Source organism: Hylobates moloch, unplaced genomic scaffold (assembly GCF_009828535.3).
Source record: "Hylobates moloch isolate HMO894 unplaced genomic scaffold, HMol_V3 SCAFFOLD_9, whole genome shotgun sequence".
Classification (NCBI taxonomy): domain Eukaryota; kingdom Metazoa; phylum Chordata; class Mammalia; order Primates; family Hylobatidae; genus Hylobates; species Hylobates moloch.
Window position 1 is genome coordinate 18,753,031 of NW_026652284.1, and position 27,494 is coordinate 18,780,524.

Genomic DNA, 27,494 nt, shown 5'->3' on the forward strand with positions numbered 1-27,494 from the left:
TTTCGGGACCCGAGGTTCCCAGGCTGCTCTTGGTCCCTCCGCTCCCACCCCCGTCGCTACCCCCGCCCTCCGCCCTGCCCCGTGGACCCTCTCGGCTGCTGCCTCCCCTCGCCCACCTTGACAGCCATGTTCGTGGGTGGGGAGAGGCCAGCCCGACCCTCGGACTGCGGGGCTCGCGGGCTACTTTACGTGGGCGCGGACCTGGGCAGTAGCACTGACTAGGTCACTGCGCCTGCGCAAGAGTCTCCGCCACTCTTGTCCGGGTGGGAAACGAAGCCATGGACTTCCATTCCGGAATCAAACTCTAGGGCCGCCCTTCAGGGCGCGCGGATTTGTTTCTAGATCTCAGTCCCGAGGCTACCCAAGGCCTTTCTCTCTAACCCTCAGGAGGAAGAGCAAGTTCCATAACAGACAGAAGTTTAGATTGTCATTCCCAACTGCTAGTCAGGAAGCGGAAGTTAAACTCTTAGCAAAATGGCAGCACCTGGAAAGACAAATGGAGCCAAACTACCTGGGTTCAAATCCTGACTCCACCACACACTACGTAGGTGACCTTGTCCTTTATTATAGTTTCCTCATTTATTAACATGAGGTTTGAATGTATAAATAGTTGTAAATCAACTGTACCAGAATAGTGCCTGGCATACAGTAAGCGTTATATAAGTGTAAAGTATTATCCCAAATATTTTACTTGGCAAACATTTTATCAATACTACTCTTGAAATAGGCTTTTTGATATTGTTAACATAGGATTACAAGATTTGCCCTCCCCTCTCCCCTTAATTGCCAAGAAGTGTTCTCTCCTTTACCTGAAATTTTACTATCCCACTCAATCTGCTGACCACAAGACATTTTTCCAAAGGGGGTGTCTGTCTTAGGTTGTACTTGTATATAAAAGAAAACCTATAATTTTGATGTGTTAAGAAACTGAGATGTAGTTGTCACTCAACATTTGACTAGTGGGGGTTCTCTCAATATTTCACTACTTAGTACAAATATTTCAATTAACAAAAAAGCCTTACTTTCATTTCTGAATCTGTGGTCTTACTTTCCATAAAACCTGTAGTATATTGCAAAAACAAAACACTTCTATTCCTGTATGCATTTCCCTTTGCAACATGTATTAACTGTATTTCTCATCAAGAGATGAAGTCTTATTTCTCTACCCCCTTGAGTCTGTGTTGGCTTCATAACATGCTTTGACAAATAGAATGCAACAGAAGTCCCACTGTGGAATTTCTGAGCCTAGACCTCAGAGGCTTTGTAACTTCCACCTTCTTTCTTTCTTGTTGATAGGATTACCAACGATCCTGATCTGCCCAAGGCTGAGGAGTTTGCCAGGATATGGGATTTTCACTGCTAAAACCAGGATAGTCCCACGCAAAGCAGCATGGCTGATCACCCTACTTGCTGCCATGAGACTACCACCATCCTCGAGGATGATAGATCCCAAGGAGAGAGTGACCCAGTCAACATCCAGCCCCAATCCAGTCCAGATAATAGCAAATGCATGAGTTAATTCAGGTGAGACCATCAGAACGATCTAGCTGAACTTATCTCAAATTGCTGTCCTCTATTGCAGTTTTTCTTCACATAAAAAATAAAATTGCTGTCCTACATAACTGTAAACAAGCAAAAGGGTTGTTTTTATAAACCACCTAGTTTTGGAGTTGTTTGTTATATAGCAGTAGATAACTGTTAAAATACTGCAACCCTTTAACTACAGGGAATTATGCTTAAAACCTAAGGAATAGACTCCAATTTTAAGACAATAAAGCCCAGCCCTCCCTCACCACTTGTTCATTTCTTAGACTCAAAGAATATTGATTGAGTGCTTACTGTATACTAGGAACTGTATCATGGGCTTAGCATCCACTACTGAACAAGACAGGTAAGTACCCTGCCCTCAAAAATCTTGTCGAGTTTGGGATACAGATATTAAATGAATAATTATAAGTTATGGGGTGCTTTAAAAATAAATGGGGCTAAATAGAAGTGAAGGAGTGTAAAAAAAGCAAGTCTTTTTTAAAAAAGAAGTGGCATTTAAACTCAGTTCTGAAGTAGGAGTTATCCAGGTGAAAATTGGGCTGAAGTGTGTTCCAGGCAGAGAGAGCAGCATATGGGAAAGCTGTGAACTAGGAAGCCTCTTGATGAGGAGGGACAAAGTAGCTGAAGTTTAGGAGCTAGGGAAAAAGAGGCATAAAGTGAAACTAGAGATGCAGGCAGAAGCCCAATCCTGCAGAATCTTATAGGCACAGTGAGGTTAAAATGCACCTATCTGGCATCCAGCTTTTCAAAATATGTCCAGCTCCATCTGCTTTTTCTTAAAGACATCTTATGAGACAACTGTGCTATATGGAAAGATTGATAAACTAAAAGATAGAATGCTGTATTTGTTCATTTTGTGCTTCTGTAACAGAATACCACAGCCTGGGGAACTTATAATAAGCAGAAAGGTATTGACTCACAGTTCTGTAGACTGGGAAGTCCAATATTAAAGTAGTGACGTCTGTCAAGGACCTTCTTGTTGCATCATAACATGGTGGAAGAGCAAGGAGAGGGCGAGAGACAGCAAGAGGGGGCAAACCCACTCCCTCAATAACAAACCTATTCCCATGATAACAACGTTAGTCCATCCATGAGAGTGGATCCCTCATGACCTAAACCACCTCTTAGAAATTCCACTTCCCAATACTTTCAAAATGGCAATTAAATTTCAACATGAATTTTGAAGAAGACAAACATTTAAACCATAGCAAATCCCTAAATCCATTTCAGCAAATAATTAAATTTCACTAACCTAGGTTTTCTTATCTATAAAAGGAAATAATAATCCCTATACACTACAGTATATATTTCAGGCATGGGATGAGTACAAAGTGAGTTAGTATGGGAAGGAACACTATAAAATGACAAGCGTTCTATAAATGTAAGGGCTATGATATTGAGGTGCTGATAGGCCCACACCCCATGTTTTTGGTCACATACTGTGTTTGGTTCCACCAATCCCAGTAAGAATCATAGATGATTTCATCATTCCTTTTGCTGTGCCCATGGATTCTCCCCATTCCAGATAAAAAAGTTTTGCCCTACTTTCTTACTGAACCAAATGATAATTAACACTCTAACTTCTGTGTTGCACTTTTTAAAGCGTTGTTTAGCATTAAGTGTTTCATCATCTGATTATGCGTTCATTCAACAAATATTTTTTGTGCATCTACAACTGCGTCAGGGACAGTCCTAGATATTGAGGATACGATCATGAACAAGACAGAGTCTCTGCTCTCTAGTGGAAGAGACAGATACAAAAAACAGTCTGTAAATGCAATGTCAGGCAGTGGCAAATGTTATGAGGAAACAAAAAGTTCAACAGGAAAACAGGAAGTGATGGGGTGAAATATTGTTCATTTCAAACAACGGTGTTATGAATGAACTAATTACCAAGGAAGTAAAATTGTAGTCAGTGTCCAAGGTTTAAGAGAAGCCAAGAAGCTGTTATTTCAGCACCTCTCTCATTAGTTCAACTCTTTCATACACCAAAGATATTGGTCGTTTATTGTGATGTGGGGTGTTGCTCTGGTAGGGTGAGAGGAGACAAGATAAAAATCATCAGCTTTTCTTGAAAGGGATCACTGTATAGTTGGGAACATCACGAAAATGCACAATGCTACAGAACATTAATTTTGCTTAGTGCCATGCGCAAGGCAGTTACCTGTATACTTTCCTTGCCAGTCTCTCCCACCATGCCTGGTCACCCTTGGCTCTCTATATGCTCACTCCTAGGAACTCCTGATTTTTTTCACTTTCTCTCTTAAAAGTTCATGTCCTTCCTGTTTCAGGACTTTTGCTCATTTTGCTCCCTCAGCCTGAAATACTCCTCATCTCTTCCTTTACCAACTTAATTTAGTTTTCATTGAGATGCCATTTCTTTAGGGAACCCTGCCATAGGCTGCTCAGACTAAGTCAGTGTAACAGTTAACTATAAACAATAATGCTGCGTAACAAATAGCCACAAAAATCTCAGCAACTGACAACTTAAGCATTAATGAACTCCCAAATGTGCAGTTTAGCTAGAGGTCAGCTGGCCTGGATTGGGATTGGCTGGGCAGCTCTGCTGACTTTGGCTGGCCTCTCTCGCTCATCTTCAGAGATGAGGGGTCAGCCAATGGGGGCTCCTAGGCTTCACTTAGCTAAGGCAGTTCAGCTGGGATGGGTCTGCTCCACAGGTCTCTCATCATCCTCATGGGACTAGCAGGCCAACCAAGGCATGTTTTCAAGGTGATGGCAGAGGGGCAAGAGGGCAAGTCAGAACACACTAAGGCCTGTCAAGGCCCATGCTTAGAATTAGCTCACTGTCACCTCCACTTCATCTTACTGGCCAAAGCCAGTAACATGAACAAGCTCAAAGTCAAGGGGTTGTGGAAATATACTTTGATGTTATGGAATAAACTTGAAAGTCACGTGACAAGTTTGAGAATGCAAGGAGAGGTAAAGAATAGAAGCAGAAGATGCATTTTACCATAATCAAATTCCCCTTCCCACCACCTTCAAGCACCCTAAACTTCTTCTTGGGGCTTGCCATACTTAAAATCATGTTACAGGATAAGAATTTATTTGTTTGGTGTTTTATTTTCTCACTAGATAATAAACTCCACAAGGGTAGAGAATAAGTTAGGATTGTTTATTTCTAACATGGCGTCTAACACAGCACTTGGCACATAATAGGTGCTCAGTTTATATTCATTGATTGAATGAATGAATGGCAGAAGCATTAATGGGAGGCATTCACAGGAAGGAGAAATAATTTCTGCATGAGTTGAGCAAGGCAGGCTTCTTGGAGGAAGGGGCTATGAGTTAAGGATTAAGTGCATTTCTCTTCGGCTCACTTTACTCCCTCTGACTGGTTTTGAAGCAGAGACTGGAGTTTACATCTCTTTATTCCAAACAGCAGGAGGCTTGCTACTTCCCCCACCCTCCCTTTGTGGGTGTTGGTGAGGCCTTTGGGAGGGTCCAGATGGTGGCTGAGGATGCCGTGGACTGAAGCCGCAAAATCTCTGGATTCTCCATTCATTCCCTCTCCGGTTGCCACTTCACCTTCAGCATCCCAGTCCTGCAATCCTTTCTCCACGTGGCAAGTAAATTGATTTTGTGAAAAACTTGGTATCAAAAGTGGCTTCCCATTTTCCCTAGGATTATGTTTGAAGTCCAGGCAGGTGTCAGAAGCATTCAAACCAGAGCAACTCCATCTTAAATAGGAGCTGGGTAAAATGAGGCTAAGACCTACTGCGCTGCATTCCCAGACGGTTAAGGCATTCTAAGTCACAGGATAAATTAGGAGGTCAGCACAAGATACAGGTCATAAAGACCTTTCTGATAAAACAGGTTGCAGCAAAGAAGCTGGCCAAAACCCACCAAAACCGAGATGGCCACTAGAGTGACCTCTGACGTTCCTCACTGTTACACTCCCATCAGCACCATGACAGTTTACAAACGCCATGGCAACATCGGGAAGTTACTCTATGTGGTCTAAAAAGGGGAGGCAGGGAGGGAAACATCATATACCGGAGCCTGTTGGGCGGTGGGGGGGTGGGTAGGGGAGGGATAGCATTAGGAGAAATACCTAATGTAGGTGATGGGTTGATGGGTGAAGCAAACCAGCATGGCACAGGTATACCTATGTAACAAGCCTGCATGTTCTGCACATGTATCCCAGAACTTAAAGTATAATAGAAAAAAAAAGTAAAAAAATTACAAAGGGGAGGCATGAATAATCCACCCCTTGTTTATCACATCATCAAGAAATAACCATAAAAATGCGCAACTAGCAGCCCTTAGGCCTGCTCTGTCTATGGAGTAGCCACTCCGTATTCCTTTACTTTCCTAATAAACTTGCTTTCACTTTGCTCTATGGACTCGCCCTGAATTATTTCTTGTGCAGGATCCAAGAACACTCTCTTGGGGTCTGAATCAGGCTCCCTTTCCTGTAACACAGGTTTGGCCTACAGCAGTCTCAGCAACCTCAGGCATGGCACCTCCACGTCCCTTTTAGATCTCATCTCCTTTTCTGTGCCCTGCCTTTCACCATCTAAGCACCAGCAATACTGTACTACCTTCAATTTCCAGAAAACACCAAGCCATTTCCTGCCTGGGCCTTTGTTCACACAGCCTCCTCTGCTTAGAACACTCTGCTCCACTCTCCCTACCCTCACCACTGGCTTCTAAGGCGCTACTCATTCATTATATCCTCTGGAAAGTTTTGCCTGACATCTCTAGAAAATTGGTCTCCTTCATTTCCACCTCTCAGACTTCTATTATAGCACATGAAGTACTGTTTAAGAGTATTCATTTCTATGATGAAGCGGTTAAGATGAGAAATTTCAAATGTCAGCTGTGCCACTTGCTTGTGTTAGATGACAGCCCTTTCTTCACAACGTATTGGTTAAATAGATTAAAAGCACTTGGAACATTGCTGGCACAGGGTGAGTGGTCATTAAGTGTCAGCTATTGTTTTCTTTTCTCTTTGTCCTTCCTTGTCAACATGTTTCCTTTCTTTCCTAGGCTGCTAGGAACCCCTGAGAAAATAATAGGGATAGTCAACACATCTATAATCACCTCCCTGGTTAGGGGGTGCTTTCTGTCCAGAAAGGGAACAGACATTAAATCAGTAATTTTACAACTAAGCAGTGAACTACAGTGTTGATGGCCACTGTGTGTAAGGAGTATAGGTGCTTTGAAAACATAGAGCTTGGGAAAATTAAACTGCGTGAGGGGTGGTGTGGCAGGCAGAGTAACAGCGCTCAAAGATGTCCATGTACAAATGCCAGAACCTGTGCATAAATCATCTTATATGGCAAAAGGGACTTTGCAGATGTGATTAAATTAAGGATCTTGGGATAGGGAGATGACTCTGGATTACCACAGTGGGTCCTTATCTAACCACAGAGGTCCTTGTACGTGAAAGATGGAGGCAGGAGCATCCATATCAGAGTGAGAGGACATGAGAAAGATTTGGCTGGCCACTGTGACTTTGAAGATGGAAGAAGGGACCTTGAGCTAAGGAATGCCGCAGCCTCTAGAAGCTGAAAAAGGCAGAGATGGCTTCTTCCCTAGAGCCTGCAGAGGAAGTGCAGCTTTGCCGATGGACGCCGTGATTGTAGCCTTAGTGAGACCCATTTTACACTTGTGAGCTCCAGAACTGATAATAAATAGAAGATAATAGATATGCATTGTTTTCAGTCACCGAGTTTGAGGTTATTTGTTACAGAAATTGTAGGAAACTGACACAGGTTGTCAGCTCAATGCATTTTTGGGAGAAAGGGAAGAAGGGAGAGAGGAAGGGAAGAGGGGAGGGAAGCGTCTAAACCTAGGGAGGTTGAACCAGTAGAAGGAGATGGTCTCTAGGGTTGCTGTAAGCTAATAGCTTCAGAGCGGTCTGTGGGAAGGAAAGCCTCTTGTCAGTCAATATTTACTCAAGGGGAGTCTTGACTTCTGTGCTGTTCCTCACGCTGCTTTATTATGAGCCACCTTTAGCCTTCATTTCAAAACACTCAAAATCAAACACACTGCTGGTCCCAGGGCTCCTGCAAACATATGGAGCTGAGATCCCCATGGACACAGGAGAAACATTTTAAATGTAGATTAATACTTTAATATGAGCCCGGCTCCAGCACAGTAATCCTTTGTGCCACGTAGCAGACCTCAGGGGAAGCTGTGATTGGTTTGGTGGGATCACCCAGTCATCTCTGTACACAGATTCTGCACGGCTGTGCCCTGAAATGCCTGACGGTTAAAACAGGATGGAGCTGAGCCAAACTTTGTTTCTCAGCCTCTGCCCTAGATTCTTCTGGGTGCCCCCCTGGCCAGGCCCATGGAAGACGGGATAAAGGCAAAGTCCAAGTTCAGAGCCGACTGTCATGTGCCACAGTGTCCTGGGATGTTCATATACCCTAGCGAGGCTTGTTTGATCTGGTTTTTAAAGTTTCTCTCCAGCAAAACCAATATGATCCTTGAATTCTCTCTCTTTCTGCAACAGCAGAAGTTGCTCTCTGGATGGAAAGGCCTCATTCCTTTTTTAAGAAAAGTTTTATTTTTATTTTAAGTTCCAGGGTACATGTGCTGGATGTGCAGGTTTGTTACCTAGGTAAACATGTGCCATGGTGGTTTGCCGCACCTATCAACTCATCACCTAGATATTAAGCCTGCATTAGCTATTTTTCATAATGCTCCCCCTCCTCCCACTCCATCCCCCAAGAGGCCCCAGTGTGTGTTGTTCCCCTCCCTGTGTCCATGTGTTCTCATTGTTCAGCTCCCACTTATAAGTGAGAACATGCAATGTTTGGTTTTCTGTTCCTGCATTAGTTTGCTGAGGATAAGGGCTTCCAGCTCCATCCATGTCCCTGCAAAGAACATGATGTTGCTCCTTCTTATGGCTGAATAATATTCCATGGAGTATATGTACCACATTTTCCTTATCCAGACTATCATTGATGGGCATTTGGGTTGATTCTTTGTCTTTGCTGTTGTGAATAGTTCTGCGATGAACATACACGTGCATGTTTATTTGTAATAGAATGATTTACATTTTGAGGGGTATATACCCAGTAATGGGACTCCTGGGTCAAATGGTATTTCTGGTTCTAGATCTTTGAGGAATTGCCACACTTTCTTCCACAGTGGTTGAACTAATTTACATTCCCACCAACAGTGTAAAAGCATTCCTATCTATCAGAGGTCTAACATCCAGAATCTACAAGGAGCTTAAACGAATTTACAAGAAAAAAACAACCCCATTAAAAAGTGGGCAAAGGACATGAACGGACACTTCCCAAAAGAAGCCATTCATGCGGCCAACAAACATATGAAAAAAGCTCAACATCAGTGATCATTAGAGAAATGCAAATCAAAACTACAATAAGATACCATCTCATGCCAGTCAAAGTGGCGATTATGAAAAACTCATTCCTTATTTTTGACCACACTGCCTCTGCCAGGAATGTTCCACCCAAATGGGGTATTCAGATGGTGATTCCTGTCTCTCCCCTGAGTATCAGCTTTCAGATCTCCTTAGAGAGGCCACCTCCATCTCTCTAGCTAAAGTCAACTCAGTGCAGTCCCTCTATTGTACACCAGGTTTATCCTTCCAGGGTTTGTCATTGTTAGAATGCTGCGGTGTATACGGATTTGTTTGTTTGTGGAGCTCTTGCTCCTGCTTCACCCATTCCCACTAGAATGTAAGCCCCTTGAAAGCAGGGACCTCTTCGCTCTTGAATGTTGCTGTATCTTCAGGCCCTGAACATATTTTGTTCCTACCCAATAGTCACATTCCCATTTCTCAACCACCATGTTAAAGGCTGAATCATGCCCATGCCCTCCCAAATTCATATCTTGAAGTCCCAACCTCCAGTACCTCATCATATAGCTGTATCTAGAGATAAGGTCTTTAAGGAGGTAATTCAATTAAAATGAGGTCATTAGGATGGGCCCTAATCCGATATGACAAGTATCCTTAAAAGAAGAGGAAATTTGGACATAGACAAGTACAGAGGGAAGACAGTTTGATGACACAGAAAAAAGATGGCCATCTACAAGCCAAGAGAGAGGCCTGAAGTAGATCCTTCTCTCACAGGCCTCAGGAGGAACCCACTCTGCTAACACCTTGATCTTGGACTTCTAGCCTCCAAGAACTGTGAGAAAACCCGTTTCTGTGGTTTCAGCCACCCACTCTGTGGGACTCTGTTACAGCAGCTCTAGCAAACTCATACACATCACCACAAAGTGGACCAGGAACTTGCAGGAGAATACTCAATGGAATGTCCATTACCTTATCCATGAACGCACTAGCAAGAAATAGATGCCACTCTCAATTTGCATAATTTGAGTTGAGTTTAATAAAAGGACTACCTGGAAGATGTGGGCAGGGTATGGGGCAACATAGGGAGGGTGCAACACTGTGGGGGCGAGCAACGTGGGGAACCATTACCACCCCGGGCTGCCAAAGAGAGGGAAGGGGACAGTTAGCAGGAAGCCGAAGAGAAAGAACATTTTGTGGAGAGAGAGTTGCCTGGATAAAAGCTGTGGTCTTTGGAGATCAGCCAGCTTGCAGTGATGCTGCGGGGAGGGGGGCAGGGAAATAAATATCCACACCTGACTCTCTTCCTTCCCATGCCAGGCAAGGCTCACAAATGGCAGAACTCACTGACGTGGTCCACATGGTCCAGCCTTCTGTGGCAGGAGCAGAGTAAAGAGGGGTGGAGAGTGGGTCTGGAGGGCTATGTGGAAGATTTCAGCATAACACCCTCTTTTCCCAACTATTGTCAAAGCACGTCTCTTCCACTTGCTAACTCCTACAGAGAAATGAAGCAAATGCGCTTTCATCTTCACCTCCTGCAGGCTAGGAATGCCATTTCTAAACAATGCTCTCGGTATTGAATTCCACTGCAGATGGCCAAATGAGTCTATTTATTGAGTTTTACCAAAGCTTTATTGATACCACATTGGAGAAGGATAGCACAATCTCAGTCCTGCCTCACCCGGGCTAGAGAGATTGCCTTCCCTAATTATTTTCAGGCAAGAATAATCTACAAGTTTGATGTAAATAAGATGCGTCAGAAGCTCCATTCATCAATGCCCAGGAAGACTCACAAATAGAAAGAGTGGGTGGCTAACATTTGCTGAACACCTATTAAGTGTCAGACAGTTAGCTAGCTTAATCTTGGCAGGAATTATAAAGTCAGCCCAGGCTTAATGGTGTGGGGTTGTAGCCCCAGCTACTTGTGAAGCTGAGGGGGAAGGATTCCTTGAGCCCAGGAGTTTGAGACCAGTCTGGGCAACACTGTGAGACCCCGCCTCAAAAAAAAGAATTATGAAGGGATATTATTATGCCAGCTTCACAGATGAGGACTCAGGCACAGCCAGCAAGTTAGCAGAGCTGGGATTGGTGCTCTGGGGCACCTCACTCCAGTGTCTCCCTCCTTCCCCATCCCAGATGCCTTTCAAGGAAATGAAATGGCTCAAAAAAAAAAAAAAAAAAAAAGCTAACAAATAAGGTTAGACTCTCAGAATAATAATAATGCCAGACACATTTTGAGTATTTACCATCTGCCTAGGTACTCCGATTTACATAAGTTATCCCATTAAAGCCTCAAAACCACCCTAAATAAGTTTATGCTATTTTATCGCCATTTTAAAGATAAGGACCTTGAGTCTTAGAGGAGTTCAAAGACTTGGCCCAGGTAAGACCTAAGCTCTCAATTCAAACCCCAGATAACCTGGCTTTAGAGCCCAAGTTCTTCATAAGAATTGGAACTACAAAGAATGGAATTACGATGAACAAGAATATAGGACATGGGTGAAGAAGGAAGAACCCATGTGAGCAGAAAACCCAACCAGCCCAGGGTATGCTTGCTGCCTTGCACTGAGTCAGCAAAGGGAGGTGAGAATATGGCAAAAAGTGCTCAGGAAACCTTCCAGAAAGAACCTGCTCTCTTGGTGTTCGGGAAGAATACAGGAGACTAACTTGGGTTTCTCAGCCCCAGCACTACTGATATTTTGGGCTGATTTTTTTCTTTTCTTTTCTTTTCTTTTTTTTTTTTTTTTTTGACAGAATCTTGCTCTGTCACCCAGGCTGGTGTGCAGTGGCGCGATCTCAGCTCACTGCAACCTCCGCCTCCCAGGTTCAAGTGATTCTCCTGCCTCAGCCTCCCGAGTAGCTGGGATTACAGGCGTGTGACACCACACCCAGCTCATTTTTGTATTTTCAGTAGAGATGGGGTTTCACCATGTTGGCCAGGCTGGTCTCGAACTCCTGACCTTAGGTGATCCAGCCGCCTCAGCTTCCCAAAGTGCTGGAATTACAGGCCAGGTTAATTTTTATTGGGATAACAAAATAATTATTGGGGGGAATAATTTTTATTGGATAATTTTTATGGGGGATAATTTTTATTGGATAATATTTATGGGGGGTAATTTTTATTGAATAATTTTTATGGGGGGATAATTTTTATTGGGCAGGGGTGAGGTGGTCCTGTACACTGCAAGGTGTTGAGGAGCATCCCTGGCCTCTCCTGTCTTAGATATCAGTAGCATCTCACCTGCTGGTTTGTGACAATCAAAGATGTCTGTAGGCTCTTTTTTGGTTGAGAGCCACCACTGTAGCTCACAACAAGGGTGAAGGGTAGGAGGGAAACTCAAGGTAGAAGCTCTTCATCTTGCAGAGCTGGAAGTAAAACCTCCAGATGGCAGGGCTGACCTCCAGAAAGAAGGCAGAACCCAGGACCAGGAAAGCCACCAAGAAGATTTTGTGGTTTGATGAAAGGACCATGGACTTCAGCACTGGATGGGCAAGACTCAAATCGAAATATGTCACTTATTGCTCTGCAGTGGGGTGGGGGGTGGCAAATTGCTTCACCTCGCAGAGTTCCGGTTTCCAAGGCTCTCAAAAGGATATAAAAATATCTACCACACAGGGTTGTTGTGGGCATCAGCTGATGCCTCAGTGTTCTCTCAGATGATTGGTTGTCATTTCTCCTCCTCCCTCGTTTCTAAGACCAGCAAAGCCAAGTTCTGCAGCGGGGCCGTGTGACTGCTCTCCATCTTCCTGCATACATTTCACTCAGATGGAGTCCTTTCTCGCCCTCTAAACAGCTGGCCGAGGATGAGTCACCACCACAGGAGAGCCATATCCTAGAGAATGAAAGCGGAGGGGCATTGCAGGCAGTAAAAAAACCATCTTGTAGAAGGGCACAGAGATATAACAGAGTATGGAATATGTGGAATGGTAAATTGTCTGGAGCTCTAAAGCATGCAGAATGTCTTAATCCCAAAAACTGAGGCTGAAAGACTACATGGTAATCGGAGTTCGAAAGTTCTCACTGTTGTCTAGAGCACTCCTATTCATTTTCCAAGATCCATCCCAAAGAAGGAAAAATAGAGCTAGTTCTAGGTGGACGCAAAGCATTCAGAGTGGGGTAATTCCAGGAACTGGGGCCAACGGGGTGTTTGGGGACCAGCTTTTCAAAGGCCAAGCCCTTGCTCTGTTTCCCTGGACATTCCTGTTCCATTGTCATCCATTGCAAACGTCATCTTCTTTGTGATAGCTATTCCAGCTCCCCCAGGTGATCTACTTAATTTCACCTGTTCACTTTTATGTGCTCTGTCACTCTTCTAATGTTATCTATGTTGTACTGTAAAAAGTTGTTCCCATGACTGGCTCCTCTACAAGGCATGGTGGAAGCCCCATGGTGGAAGTGGGGTGCATAGCCTCTACGCCCCATGGTGGAAGCGGGGTGCATATATATTAGTCATCTGTATATTCTGCTCATCTAGCACAGAGCCTAGATGACAGGTATTGCCAGTGACCTGCCCAATATCCATCCTTCCCATCTGCCTTTCCAATAGAATCCCAGGTGGGCAACATGCTTAATTAAAGATATTCGTGTCCCAGACTCCCTTGAAGCTCCAATGCCATACGACCCAGTTTGGGCCAGTGAGATGCAAGTTGAACTCTATAGGGTGTGCTTCTAGCAAAGCTGTTGTTTTCCTGATAAAAGTTCAGCCCCAGGGGGCTCTTTACCTTTGGCCTTCATTTCTAACCACCTTTACCCCATCTTCCCACCTAGAAGCTTAGACTCCGCACATAGAGGTGGAACAGTCACCTTGAGACCACAAGGATGCAAGACATACTGGGGATAGCTGCGCAGGTGCCTGGAGGGATCCTGAGTCCTCAGGATCTCCTTGAGCAGCTGCAGCAGCCTAGGACTTCCTTTGTCTGGATGGTCATTAGATGCAAAGAACAATTCCCAGTTTGGTTAATCCACTGGATGGGATTCTGCTTTGTGTAGCTAAATGCTACAACTTGGCACATAACCAATGCTTAGGGAATTTTGATGACCCAGTTGAATGGTCAGCTCTCCCTCTGTGCAGCTTAGGCCACTCAGCCTTCAGTGGTGCAATAAAGAGCCATAAGGGATCTGCAACTTTGATGGACTCCTTCTTGGGTTAAAAATTCCCAGGTATTCTCTTTTTTCTTTTCCCCCCCAAGACAGAGTTCCGCTCATGTTGCCCAGGCTGGAGTGCAATGGTGTGGTCTTGGCTCACTGCGACCTCCACCTCCTGGGTTCAAATGATTCTCCTGTCTCAGCCTCCCAAGTAGCTGGGACTACAGGCACGTGCCACCACACCTGGCTAATTTTTGTATTTTTAGTGGAGATGGGGTTTCATCACGTTGGCCAGGCTGGTCTCGAACTGCTGACCTCAGGTGATCCGCCCAAAATGCTGGGCCTCCCAAAGTGCTGGGATTATAGGCGTGAGCCACCACGTCCAGTATCTCTCTATCCTCAATGTAGCAAGGACTCCAGGGCTTTCTCCTTCTGGGAACCCTTCTTTCTTAGAAGAGGCTAATTTTGGAGACCATTTCTAACTAGTTGATATACATTTTGGAAATCTGTGAAACTGTGGCGTGGGTAGAAGCATTGACTTTGGAATTGGTTGGACCATTTGCCTTTTCTTTCTTTCAACGGATACATATTGATGGGGTGGAGGTGTGTGGGCAAAAACAGTCCTCCTTAAGGAACTTAGTCTAGTGGAAGAGCAGAGCTGCACTGATGAGTGACTGATTATAAAGGAAGATAAGTAACACATAGAGAATGCCAGAGTATACAAAAGGACTCTTCTGGTGTTCAGAGAAGGCTTCCTGGAGGAGGTGGCACTTAGATTGACATCAGCAAGTGACCTGGATTCAAATCTCCATCTGTCACTTACTAGTTGATATATTCCGGGCAATCATTTAACCTCTCTAGGCTTCTATTTCCACAATTGAAACGTCGAATTTCTCGTATTTCCCTCTCGTATTTGTGAAGCTTAAATGAAACAATGTTCATGGTGCCTGGCCCACAGGAAGCACTTCTTAGACTGTCAGTCACTCTTACGTTTTTTGTTTCAGACCAAGTTCCTGGCTTCTCCGGCCTGGGGTTGGTGTCCTTAACACCAGTGCTCCCGGTGGGTCAGGCATTGTTGATCTCTGCCAGTTCAAACCTGTGTAGACGAGCTCAGAAGATCATATGCTGGGGAGGATGAGAACAAAGGCTTCAGGCAACAGTAAAAGATAATTAAGTCCCCAGGGCCGACCCCAGGAAAGTCTCCATCTCCTCTGCCTTGGCCCCTTCCTTGGGGTCCCTCAATTACCCCACGACTTCACTGGAGTCAACTTAGTCAAAGGGATGGCTAGGGTAGGGAGACAGTGGGGATCACCCCTGGGATATCCTGGGGAGATCCAAAGATACTGGGCTCTGAGGGGGCTGCATAGTGCAAAATGAGCTACTTGAACTCAGGGTGTCTCTCCCCCAGTCCTCCCACCAGGAGGGCCGCAGGGCGGGCCCACGCTCGAGGGAAATCCACTTCCCTTCTTTGACCCCCAATTCCCTCATCTGTAAAATAGGTAATTGGACTAAATTAGTTGTTCTTAAACTTTGCTGCACATTAGAATCATCTGGGGGAAATTAACCCCCCCACACACAAATACCCAGCTGCTGCCCCCCAAACCAACTAAATCGGAACCTCTGGGGTAGAAGCTGAGCATCAGCGCTGTGACTCCCTAGATGGTTCCATGTGCAGCCAGTGTTGAGAACCAGTGGCTCTGAACGTCTTTCCAGCTGTGAGAATAGATGCTGCTTCCTGGCTGTGTGAACTCAGAGAAATGACTTTAAAACTCCATCCCTCCACTTCCTCATCAGCAAAGGGAGAGTAAGAATAATACATCCCTCATCGAGGTATCATGAGGATTAAAAGGATGGATTTATACAGAGTGCTGATAAGAGGGTCTGGGCACCATGGAAGGGCTCCAGCAGGGCAGTCGGAGGTTGCTGTTGCTGCCCTTGTTATAGCTCTTATTGTGATCATGGAGAAGGAGGAAAGAGAAGAGATGGAGGTTGGGGGAGAAAGAAGAAGAAACTCTGTGTTAGGCCCTGAACTCTGCCCCTCTCCCCACCGTGGCCATGACCTTCGCCTCAGTCATAGCAGTAGAAGTAGGACAAGTTCTACTCTCACATACTGAAGAACCCAGGGGGCAGGTATGCACTAGCTTTTGGGAGTGCCCCATTAGTAGGAGAGAGAGTGAGTAAACCCACTCTCCTTAGTGGGGCCTTAGTGTTGTACTGCCCAGCGTCTTTGGGGAGCTACTAGAAGGAGTCTTAGACATTACCTAGTTCTAACTTCTTCTCATTTAAGCAATGAAGACTCTGAGTTACAGAGAGGTTAAGTAATTCACTCAAGGACACACAGCCTTGCACCAAGCCAGGTCTCAAGTCTAGGTTTTTAAACAAAAAACAAAAAAACTTCAGTCTCAAAGTCATTAAAAAAAATAATAACACTCTGCAGCCTCCTCTCAGAGGACAAAATCCATCAGCATTAATCAGTCTTTTTTACTTTGGCAGGGATGCCTTATCTCTTCCTTCTAAGCAGACACGGTGCCTGCAGCTGTAAGAGCAATTGTGATAATTAATAATAATATTTTGCACTTGGAATTTTCCCCTGGCAGCAGTTACTCTAAAAGCATCTCCTCATTCAGCCACACATATCAGCCAATCGACCAGTCCACAGGAGCCCCTGGAGCTTCTGCTGCTGGTTCCACAGCCCTGCGCGGGGTCCTGGGAGGAACCCAGCCGCATGGGAAATGCTTCCAGCACTCGAAGAGCTTGTTCGGGGGGCCATGCCAAAGTAAACCAGACTAGAGGCTGTCACTGAGAAAGGCACCTGGCCTCTGCAACATCACTGTCCTCGGCACAGTAATAAAAGCCAGATATGATAGGAGCTTCCGTTTGATTTACCATCCTGTTTCCTTCATCTGGAACGATGCCTGAAGTTCATTGGCCAAGGGTAACTAGCATGCATTCGGGAATAATGCCTGAAGGCATCTACTCCAGAGGGAGGGTTAAATGAGTTAAAACACGTACAGCACTTAGAACAAGGCCATGCATATGGTGAGCACCCCATAAATGCTAGCTTTTGTTGTTGTTAACTATATGCCTTGGTGTCTGCATCAGCAAGGATCCCACTCAGAAACAGATGGAGTGCCCAAAAGGTTTACCAGGAAGACAGCATAATAAAAAGACTATTTTTGAGGTGTGGGCAGGGTTAAGGGAAGCCATAAGGGATAGTGAATAGCTTTCTGGCAATGGCAGAGAACTGTTACCATTAAAAGACAAGACCTTAAGGCACAAGGGGAGGGCCTAGCTGCTGGTGAGAGCTGGAGCCACAGAAGAGGGAACTCCACAGGAGCTGTGGCCACTGCAAGACTCACCGTAGCCAGGCAGGTAGGAGTGGGGAGGATAAAGGCCCCAATCTCTCTTTCTTCCTTCCTTGCAATCTCCTCTTGGCGCCTCCTACTGGAAGCCAAAGCCAAGGACAGATGATAGATGGGGTTTGCAGTGGCCGGCCTCTGGGGACACAGAGCAAATCCGAGAACAGAAGATGATGAATCTAGCACGGGGCAGTAAAGGTAGGGAGGGGCAAACAGTGATTAACCAAAGTTAAGCACAACCAATAATTCAACATGGCGGCGATGCTTTGGTGTGACGATGCTTTGGTGTGACGATGCTTTGGTGTGACGATGCTTTTCATGCCATTGGCCCTGGAATGTTACAGCTGCATTCTTACATGTCCTCCACACTCAGTTCTTTCTTAAACATTTTAATTTTTCTGGAGAATGTAGTATACCTGTCCCTTGTTCTAGAATTCTGGCTGTGGCCTTGGGCCAAATGCTTTAAAGCTTTGAAAAGGTAGACCCTAGGAAATAGGTATGAAACTGTGGGAAAAGGTACACCCACATCTGAGCAGCCAAGGAGAGCATCCTGATGGCAAGGCAGGTTCACACCCTCACTACCTGGAACTCCTCTCACAACTTTAATCTCTCCTCTGTGCTGGGCATACTTCCCACCTGCTCAGCAACATAGAGGTTTCTTTCCCTTGGGCTCTGGAGTTGGACAACCTATGTCTGGCTCTCAGCTGTCCACACTCAGAGGCTCTGTGCCTTTTGGCAAGTCACTCAGCCTCATCTGAAAATGGGGATAATAATTGTCCTAACCTCATAGGGGCGTTGTGAAAACTCCATGAGACCATGCGTGTAAAGCACTCAGCATAATGTCTGGCACATAGCAGGTGCTCAATAAATATTGGCTGTCATTACACCCCACTGACTGTTAGTTCCTTGAGATCAGAGGTCATGACTTTTTAACTCTGGACCTCAGTATGAAGGACAGTGCTTGACACATACCTAGTAATAATTGTTGTACAAAATAGGACAATCATTCCTATTTTCCCAGTGAGGAACCTGAAGCTCATGGAAGTTGTTGGCATTGCTCAAGGCCACAGTTATTAGAACCAGAGCTAGGATTTAAACCCACGTGGGTCTGATTCCGAAGCTGCATCTTCTACATGGGTGGTTCTCAAATTCTAGCCAGCATCAGAGTCATCGGGGGGGCTTGTTAAAACATTGTCTGTGTTTCTTATTCAGCAGATCTGGGGGCCCAAGTGTCTGTATGTCTAGCAGGTTTCCAGGTGACATGGATGGAGCTGGTCTGGGGACCACACTTTGAGAACTCCTGGTCTATACTCTCAGCCTCCCTGTCAGTGTCCATCTCCTCTGTGAACCCTGCTCGGACTTCTTCAGTCTCCCACCAAACATCTGCACCATCCAGTTCCAACCCGAGGCCATAATCCTATCTCACCTTCCAGGCGAGGTCCTAAAGGTTGTCTGAGCTTTCCCAAAGGACTGGCAGCTCCTAGTGGTCAAGAGCCCTGCGCAGCATTGCCCCCCACCCCGTTAGAGACCACCTATCATCTTTCCTTCCCTTCTCCACCCTCCCCCTGGGGCGATCTTGCTGTAGCCACTTCCATGCCTATCTGTATTCACCCAAACATATACACGCTTGCAGCTTTTCCCTTTTTTAAAAACAAAAATAAGTTTATATTATACAATTTCTCTATCCCTTCCTTCCTTATTTCCTTCTTTACCTCCTTATTTCTTCCTTCCCTTCCTTTCCCTTCCTTCCTTCCTTCCTTCCAGTTTTACCCTTCTGGAAGAAAATTTCTTTCCCATTTTTTTTTTTTTTTTTTGAGATGGAGTCTCACTCTGTTGCCCAGGCTGGAGTGCAGTGGTGCAATCTCAGCTCACTGCAGCCACCGCCTCCTGGGTTCAAGCGATTCTCCTGTCTCAGCCTCCTGCTGAGATTACAGGCACACACCACCATGCACGGCTAATTTTTGTATTTTTCATAGAGATGAGGGTTCACCATGTTGGCCAGGCTGGTCTCGAACTCCTGGCCTCAAGTGATCTGCCCGCCTCAGCCTTCCAAAGTGCACCACCATGCCCAGCCTCTTCCCCACGCTTGACGAGTCCTCCAGGAGCCGAGCTATCATGACTCGGCTGACTGTCTCACCCCCCACATGCCCTCTCCTCTGAGTGACCTATCTCATTGGTGAGTCTGGGCTAAGGAACTGAGTGGCAGTAGCCCAGCCCCTTCCTCCCCACTGTCTCTTGGGTATGAGCTGCCCACGGGAGCCAGGTTCTGTTTGGCTCTTCCAGTCCCTGCCACGGCCCAATGCTGCCTACACCCGGGTGGGCGAGTCTGTCTATTCTGAGTACAACATAAGGCAACCCACTTCCCCACAGAGCACCATCTCTCCCAGAGCAGCTTTATCTTTAGTGAAGGTGATGTTTGGGGCTCCATCTGCCTTTCTCTGGTGCTTATTTCTCAGTTGGTTCAGAATGTGGGTGTGGAAAGAGGGTTATTGTTTATCAGCACTTACAATCTATCACATACCTAAAGACCTGGCTCATTTTAAGCCACTGATTCTGTTGGGATGCTTTCGGTGGCACATAACAGACGGTCCAACTAAAAGTAGCTTGGACAATAAGGGGGCTGTTCTCTCATATGGTAAAAATTCTGTGGGCAGATCTCTCCACCCACCTTCTGATCTTAGACTCATTTCCTTCCTCAACTCCTGGCCCAGCTCTGGGTCAACTTTCCCATCACCATGTCCGCTGTAACGAGAGAAAGGGGACAGGAGAAGGCGCACCACCGGGGCCCAATATCTGCTGTGCTACTTCCATCTGCGGGTCCTTGGCCAAGTGATCTAAATGCTCTGACCCTCAATTCCATCCTCTGTGACATGAAAATAACAAGATCTTCCTGCTAAGAGTGCAGTAGAGATGAAATTAAATCATCAAGTGTGCCTAGCACAGTCTTTGACACATAGCAGGACTCAGTACCCAGTAGTTCATGCCCCGTTTCCCCTACTATGACCTTCTCAGTGAAGAAGAAAAACTTAAATCATCCACTTTAGTGCTTGGAAATGCTTTGACTTATGCCTTAGCTGTGTGTGTGTGTTGCTCTTTGTAAATGGGAAGCCACCCTCATGTACCTGTGCTTTCAACCAGGTCCCAGGCGGTAGGGAGTGAGTTTCTCCCATTAGCCACTCCCTGACTTATTTCCCTTTGAGACAAGAGATATTCTTGGGGCTAAAAGTGCAGCTCCTAAGGCACAAAACAGCGTTTCTCTCCTGAGGCCATCTGCCGATACAGACGCAACAGGCACCCAACAGACACCCCGTATGAGTCTGCTAGGGCTGCTGTAACAAAATACCACAAACAGTGGCTTAAACAACAGACATTTATTGTCTCACAGTTCTGGAGGTGGAAGTCCAAGATCAGGGTGTTGGCGTGGCCATGCTCCCTCCAAAGGCACCAGGTGAAGGATCCATTCCACGCCACTCCCCCTGGAACATGTGGTAGATCTTGAGCACATGGCAGCATCATGACAATGTGCACATGGCATTCTTCCTGAGCATGCATCTTTGTGTCTAAACCTCTCCTTTTCATAAGGACACCCGCCGTATTGGATTGGGGCCCACCCTACTCCAGCATGACCTCATTTTAACTAAATACATCTGCAGTGATCCTATTTCCAAACAAGGTCACATTCTGAGGTGCCGAGCATTAAGACTTGGACATAGGAATTTGGGGACACGTTCCAACCCATAACATACCCCATACTTAGCCATAGTATCTCCCAAACACATCCCCTTCTTCCCTCTCTCTGTTCTTGCTCATGGGTTCCCTTGACCTGAGATGTCCTTTCCCTTCCATCTCTGTCAACATTCTACCCATCCTTTAAGGCCTACTCAAACCCCACCTCCTCCATGCAGTCTTCCTTCAACCATCTGATCAGAAACAGTCTCTCCCTTCTTTGTCTTCTCTGACATTCTCTCTGTGCCCTCATTAGAGTGCTATTCTGAAGTCACCCCCACACTTGGTTCAGTTGTGCGATGCTGTGTCCAGGGGCAGAGCCCAGATCAGCCACCTTCCAGCTATGTGGTCTAGGACTTCCTTGCTCAAGTGTGGCTCATGGCCAGCAGCGTCCACACTGCCTGATTAGAAATGCGGAATCTCAGGCCCCACCACAGCCCTACTGAAGCTGAACAATCTAGAATTTATCAAGGTCTTCAGGTATTTCATAGGCACACTACAGTGTGAGAAGCGCTGGTCTAGCACAAGTTACTTATTTGAGCCTCAGTACTCTAACCTGTAAAGTGGGGATAGTGATAGTACCTGCCTCTTAGAATTGTGAGAGGAATAATCGAGAAAATGTGTGTACAGTGCTTACAGCACTGCAGCAGGGTAAGTAACTACTAAATAACGGCAGTTAGTATTAATATACATTCTTAAAGAGCAAAGATCAAGATTAAATAAAGGAATGCAAATAAAGCTTTCAACAGGGGAGAGCTGTTGTTCATCTTAATGACTCTCTCCTGTTTTTCCTACCCACCCCACCTCGGGCTGGTGCCTTGTTAAAGTATTTATTGGTGTTTATTGAGAAGAAGGCAGTGGCCGAGTTAACACGCCCATATGGAGAGGGAACCCTGGGCCTCATCAGCGCTAATTGCATTCTCTGGCCAATGCCAAGGCCCTCCTCCCAGGCAGCTGCCCCTTGCCCCAATTCCACTCCCAGCCAAGAGCCCTGGACACGCATACACAGGAGTTTCCTGTCTTCATTCACCTCCTGCAGTGTCCACAGCAGAGAGAGAGAGAGAGAGAGAGAGAGAGAGACAGAACATGCTGGAATTGTCACTGAGAGTGTAGAGAGGTTGTGGAATGTGATTTTGGAACATGAGACACTGAGTTTCTGCTGGGAAGGGAAGAGACAAGCATGTCAGGGCCACCCACTCTGTGCTGGGATCCTCTTGGACCTTTCCTTGTCTCATTTTCTCCTCACTACAAAGTCCCTAAGTAGCCATTATTTTTCTTTTCATTTTGTAGATGAGGAAACGGAGGCACATAGAGATTGAAGAGCTTATGTGAGCTCACCAGGCTGGTCAGTGACAGAGTTGGGATTCCAATCTATATCTCTCTGATCCTAAGCCCGCTATCCTGAGACAGATGGGAAGAAAGGGGAAACGGGAAGACCTTCAAAACCCCTACTGCCCAGTTCTGTTCAGAGCAGAATAAAGACTAGCATGGAGAAGAGGGCTGCCACACAGGTGAGGACCACAGAGGAGCTTTCCGGAGCAATCTAGAAGGAGGGTGTGTTTGAGCTGGGAGGAATCTCTGGGTTTTTTTTTTTTTTTTTTTTGAGATGGAGTCTTGCTTTGTCACCTAGGCTGGAGTGCAGGGGTGCGATCTTGGCTCATTGCAACCTCCACCTCCCAAGTTCAAGCAATTCTCCTGCCTCAGCCTCCCAAATAGCTGGGACTACATGTATGCACCACTGTGCCCCATTAATTTTTGTATTTTTTAGTAGAGATGGGGTTTCACCATGTTGGCCAGACTGTGTCTCGAACTCCTGACCTCAGGTGATCCACCCACCTCGGCCTCCCAAAGTGCTGGGATTACAGTCGTGAGGCACCGCATGTGGGCTCAAGCTGGGAGGAATCTTGGTGAGCATCCCATTCAGCCTTCCCGTGGCCACTCCTCCCACATACAGGCAAACAGAGGCCTGAGGGTTTCAGTGGGCCTTGTATTAGCAACGTAAGGAAAATGCATATTTATTGAGTCCTGTACTAGGTGCTGTCGCGAGTGTCTCATCCCCTCCTTTGGAGGCTGCATGAGTTCACCGGCCCATGACAATCCCTATCAGCTGCCATTCCAAATCTTTTTGGGAATTAGGTGGGGAACATGTTTCAAAAACTCTTATCACTCCCATTTTACAGATGAAGAAACCGAGACTCAGAGCGGTGAGGTGGCTTTCCCAGGGCCTCAGAGCCAGTAAACAGCAGGGCTAGGATCAAAACCCAGCCCTGCCTGATCCTGAAGGCTGAGATTCCTGCCACTGCCCCACTTAAGAGAAGGAGTCTCAGAGAAAGAACGCAGATGGAGGCTGCCCTCTTCTGCCCCCTGTAACCACAGCACAGCTTGTCCCAGGGAGTGGGGGACAAGAGTTCCTTTTCCCAAAGCACAGCCGGCACAACCCTACAATATTAGGAGGTGGACAGAGGCCCCCGCTCAGTGGGAGCCTCTGACACCTACTCACCATTGCCAGAGGTGGAATATTCCAGACATCTCCAACTCTGACCCCAGGGGCCCCTGATTCAGCCAGGCCTTGCTTTCCACTGTTCCTGTCCACTCTCTCCAGCCACGTTTGTCTCCCCGATACTCACCTCTGTAAGCACCCTGTTTATAGCTGCATTCCTTTGATCGCCACATCCTTTTTCCTAATCTCTACTAAAAAATACAAAAATTGGCCGGGCGCGGTGGCTCACGCCTGTAATCCCAGCACTTTGGGAGGCCGAGGCGGGCGGATCACGAGGTCAGGATATCGAGACCATCCTGGCTAACACGGTGAAACCCTGTCTCTACTAAAAATACAAAAAATTAGCCGGGCGAGGTGGCGGGCGCCTGTAGTCCCAGCTACTCGGAGAGGCTGAGGCAGGAGAATGGCGTGAACCCGGGAGGCGGAGCTTGCAGTGAGCCGAGATGGTGCCACTGCACCCCAGCCTGGGTAACAGAGCGAGACTCCGTCTCAAAAAAAAAAAAAAAAAAATACAAAAATTAACGGGGCACAGTGGTGCATACATGTAGTCCCAGCTATTTGGGAGGCTGAGGCAGGAGAATTGCTTGAACTTGGGAGGTGGAGGTTGCAATGAGCCGAGATCGCACCCCTGCACTCCAGCCTAGGTGAAAGTATACTTTTATTTACTTAATATTTTTCGTTAAAGTGACTAACTCTTATAATCTGACCTCTTCCTGAAAAAAGCCACAAAATTGCAGCCATAGTATGCTCATCATTCATGTTGAAATCCATAGAAATAAACATGCAACTATTAGAATAAAATTTGTTTATTCTTGTACCAATTAAAAGTATCTAAAGTTGCACCAGAAATAATGGTGCAGATTCCAGAAAATTCTGGCCTATAGAAACTGAACTAATCTCCACAATGACTTTCGCATGGCAGTATTATCCTTACCCTCAATTTGACAAAGAGGAAATTGAACATCAGTGCGGCTTGCCACCCAAGGTCACATAGCCAGTGAGTCGAGGAACCCAGGTTGCCTGATTACTGGTACCCCACTCTCCCTACTGACCTGAAAAATACAGTTACCTCTGCTTCTCCCTCACCAACTCTTCCCTGAGGTTCTGGCAGTGGCTTCTGGGCCGCTCTGCCAAGGCTACCATCCAAAGAGTTGTCCAGTAGCCTTCCTTTTGCTTGAAGCTCCTGTTTTCTTTTTTTTTTTCCAACTATCATTGCATTTATTTTTTTTAATTTTTTTCTTGTTTTTTTTTTTAATTATACTTTAAGCTCTAGGGTATATGTGCACAGCGTGCAGGTTTCTTACATATGTATACATGTGCCATGTTGGTGTGCTGCACCCATGAACTCGTCATTTACATTAGGTATATCTCCTAATGCTATCCCTCCCCCCTCCCCCCACCCCACGACAGGCCCTGGTGTGTGATGTTCCCCTTCCTGTGTCCAAGTGTTCTCATTGTTCAATTCCCACCTATGAGTGAGAACATGCGGTGTTTGGTTTCTTGTCTTTGCGATAGTTTGCTGAGAATGATGGTTTCCAGCTTTATCCATGTCCCTACATTCTTGCAACCTTTGGCACTGTCATATTCAGTCTGTGAACCCTCCCCCTGCAGCCTTTGAGGCAACTGGGAAGGAGCAATCAAGATTCTGCAAGGGAGGAAGCCAAGCAATGCCTCCAAGTTGTCTAAAAGGGGCACATTCTAACTCCCCCACCCCAAATGACAGCTTGAAGAGAGGTCTTCCCTGAGTCTAAACTTCTTCATGCTACAAAGGCCAGCAAAGACATGCGAGATTTCTGCAGCCAAGATCAATGTTACAGATCGTTGATTTCATGAAACAGAAATCCACACTGAACCACTTAAGCAAATAAGAAATTCATTGGGAAGATGGGGGAAAGCTTTCAAATTAAAGGAAAACTGAAACAAACACACAAGCCAGATCTCAGAAAGAATAAGAAAACAAAAATCCAGGTAGTGGAAGCAAAAGGGCATCTGCCAGGGCCCTGTGGGTGAATTGTGTTCACACAGTCACTATCTCTGTGTGACTCCCTTTATTTAAACTCCAGAGAAATCTCGGGTTCTGAGTTCACCTCTTAGCTGGGCATTGGACAGGATACCTTGATTGACAGCCCCACCAATCCTATTCATGGCGGATAAGGGGGTGCTCATACCAAGAGCATCAGGGCTGTCTTATCATAATGAGGAGGGATGGTACTGACATCCAAGATCACCACCACATCACCTTTAGAAGATGCCAAGGGGTCCATTATTTTCACAGTCAAGGCAATTCTAGGTCCTTATCAGAGCTGTGAAATGATGTAGGTTTCAGTGTGAATGTTCTCAGATAACCAGCTAGACTAAAGGAGGGTGAGAAGAAGTTCTTCTGAGGATGTCTTGGCCTACAAGTGGTTCTGCCTCCAGATAACTGTCAAGTCCCTTGGTGGTGACCAGAGGTCTAGGGAGAATTTTGCAGGTTCCTACTCACTCATTCTCGAAGCCTCTGTGATGCCTGCTTCCAAAGATGGGCACACAATCTTTCCCATCCCACATGCCCTTTTGCAAATGTGGCTTTGCTACTCCTCCCACCAAGAGATGAAATCTATTCTCCCCACCTTCTTGAATCTGGACAAGCTCTAAGAGTTGCTTTGACAAATAAAATACAGTGGATGCAATGCTGTGTGACTTGCCCATTTAAGTCTTAAGTGATCTTTCAGCTTTTGGTTTTGCATTTGGTACCTGGCACTTAGGAAATCTACCTGTTATGGACTGAATTATTACTGCCTGCCCACCCCCCACCACCCCCCAAAATTCATATGTTGAAGACCTAATTCCCAATGTGACATTATTTGGAGATAGAAGGCAGATGGAGACCGCCGTCTTCTGCGCCCTGTAATCACAGCACAGCTTGTCCCGGGGTGGGGGGGACAAGAGTTAAAGTTAAATGAGGTCATAAGGGTGGGGCCCTAATCCAATAGTACTGGCGTGTTTACAAAGAGAGGAAGAGACACCAGGAGTATGTGTTCGCAGTGGAAGGGCCATGTGAGGACACAGTGAGAAGGTGGCCATCTGAAAGCTAGAAAGAGAGGCTTCATCAGAAATGAATTCTGCCAGCACCTGGATCTTGGACTTCCAGTCCTGCGAGTGGTAAGAAAATAAATTTGTGTTTTAAGCCACCCAGATTTTGTGATATCCCGTTATGGTAGCCCAAGCAGGCTAATGCACCTCCAATTTTTAATGGGTGGAATCCCTCAAGGATTAATCCTGGCCCCTTTCCTCATCCCACACTTTAGTACTGGTATATCCACCCCAGGACTTAGATGTCACCTATATGTTGGCAACTGTAAAATATAGCTTAAACATGGCCACTTCTCTCCAGCCCTGTTGCCATCACTTTAATTCAAGCCAATCTTATCTCTTGCCTAGTGTGTCAGTCAGCTAATGCTATGATAATGCTGCATAACAAATACCTCCCCCCTACAACACACAAATCCCATTGACCTGCCACAACAAACATTTGTTATGCTTTCCGATAGGTTTGTGGGTCATTTCGGAAAGTTCTCTGGGCTACAGGTCAGATTCTGATCTTCTCTGTAGGTCTCCTCATTCTCTGTGAACCAGCAGCTACCCAAGGCATGTCTTTCTCATGGCAGGTGGCAGATGCATAAAAGAGTGAGCCAAACCATGCAAATGCTTTTAAAGTCTCTTCTGTGTTCCATCCACTAACATTCTAACATTTAACTAATGTTAAAGCAAGTCACATGGCTAAGCCTAAAGACTAGGGGGCAGAAAAATATATTCTTTCCACGGAAAGGAAGCCATGACAAGGGGCAGGAAAGGAGGAAGAAACAAAGACAAATAATACAGTCTACCACACCTGGGCTGCTATAATAGCCTCTATTATGGGCATCCCTCCCCAAACCACCAGAAGAGCCATCTTTTAAGATAAAAATTGGATCAAGCTGCTTTTCTGCTTAAAAC

General features: G+C 45.9%; 1 long non-coding RNA gene across 1 annotated transcript; it reads left to right on the forward strand.

The window, feature by feature from the left end:
• The first annotated feature begins 329 nt into the window (after positions 1 to 329).
• Positions 330 to 22,366, forward strand: LOC116813788 (uncharacterized). The gene is made up of 3 exons (XR_009214986.1): positions 330 to 544; positions 1,297 to 1,524; positions 22,310 to 22,366. It is a non-coding gene; the product is annotated as an uncharacterized LOC116813788 (long non-coding RNA).
• The last annotated feature ends 5,128 nt before the right edge of the window (positions 22,367 to 27,494 follow it).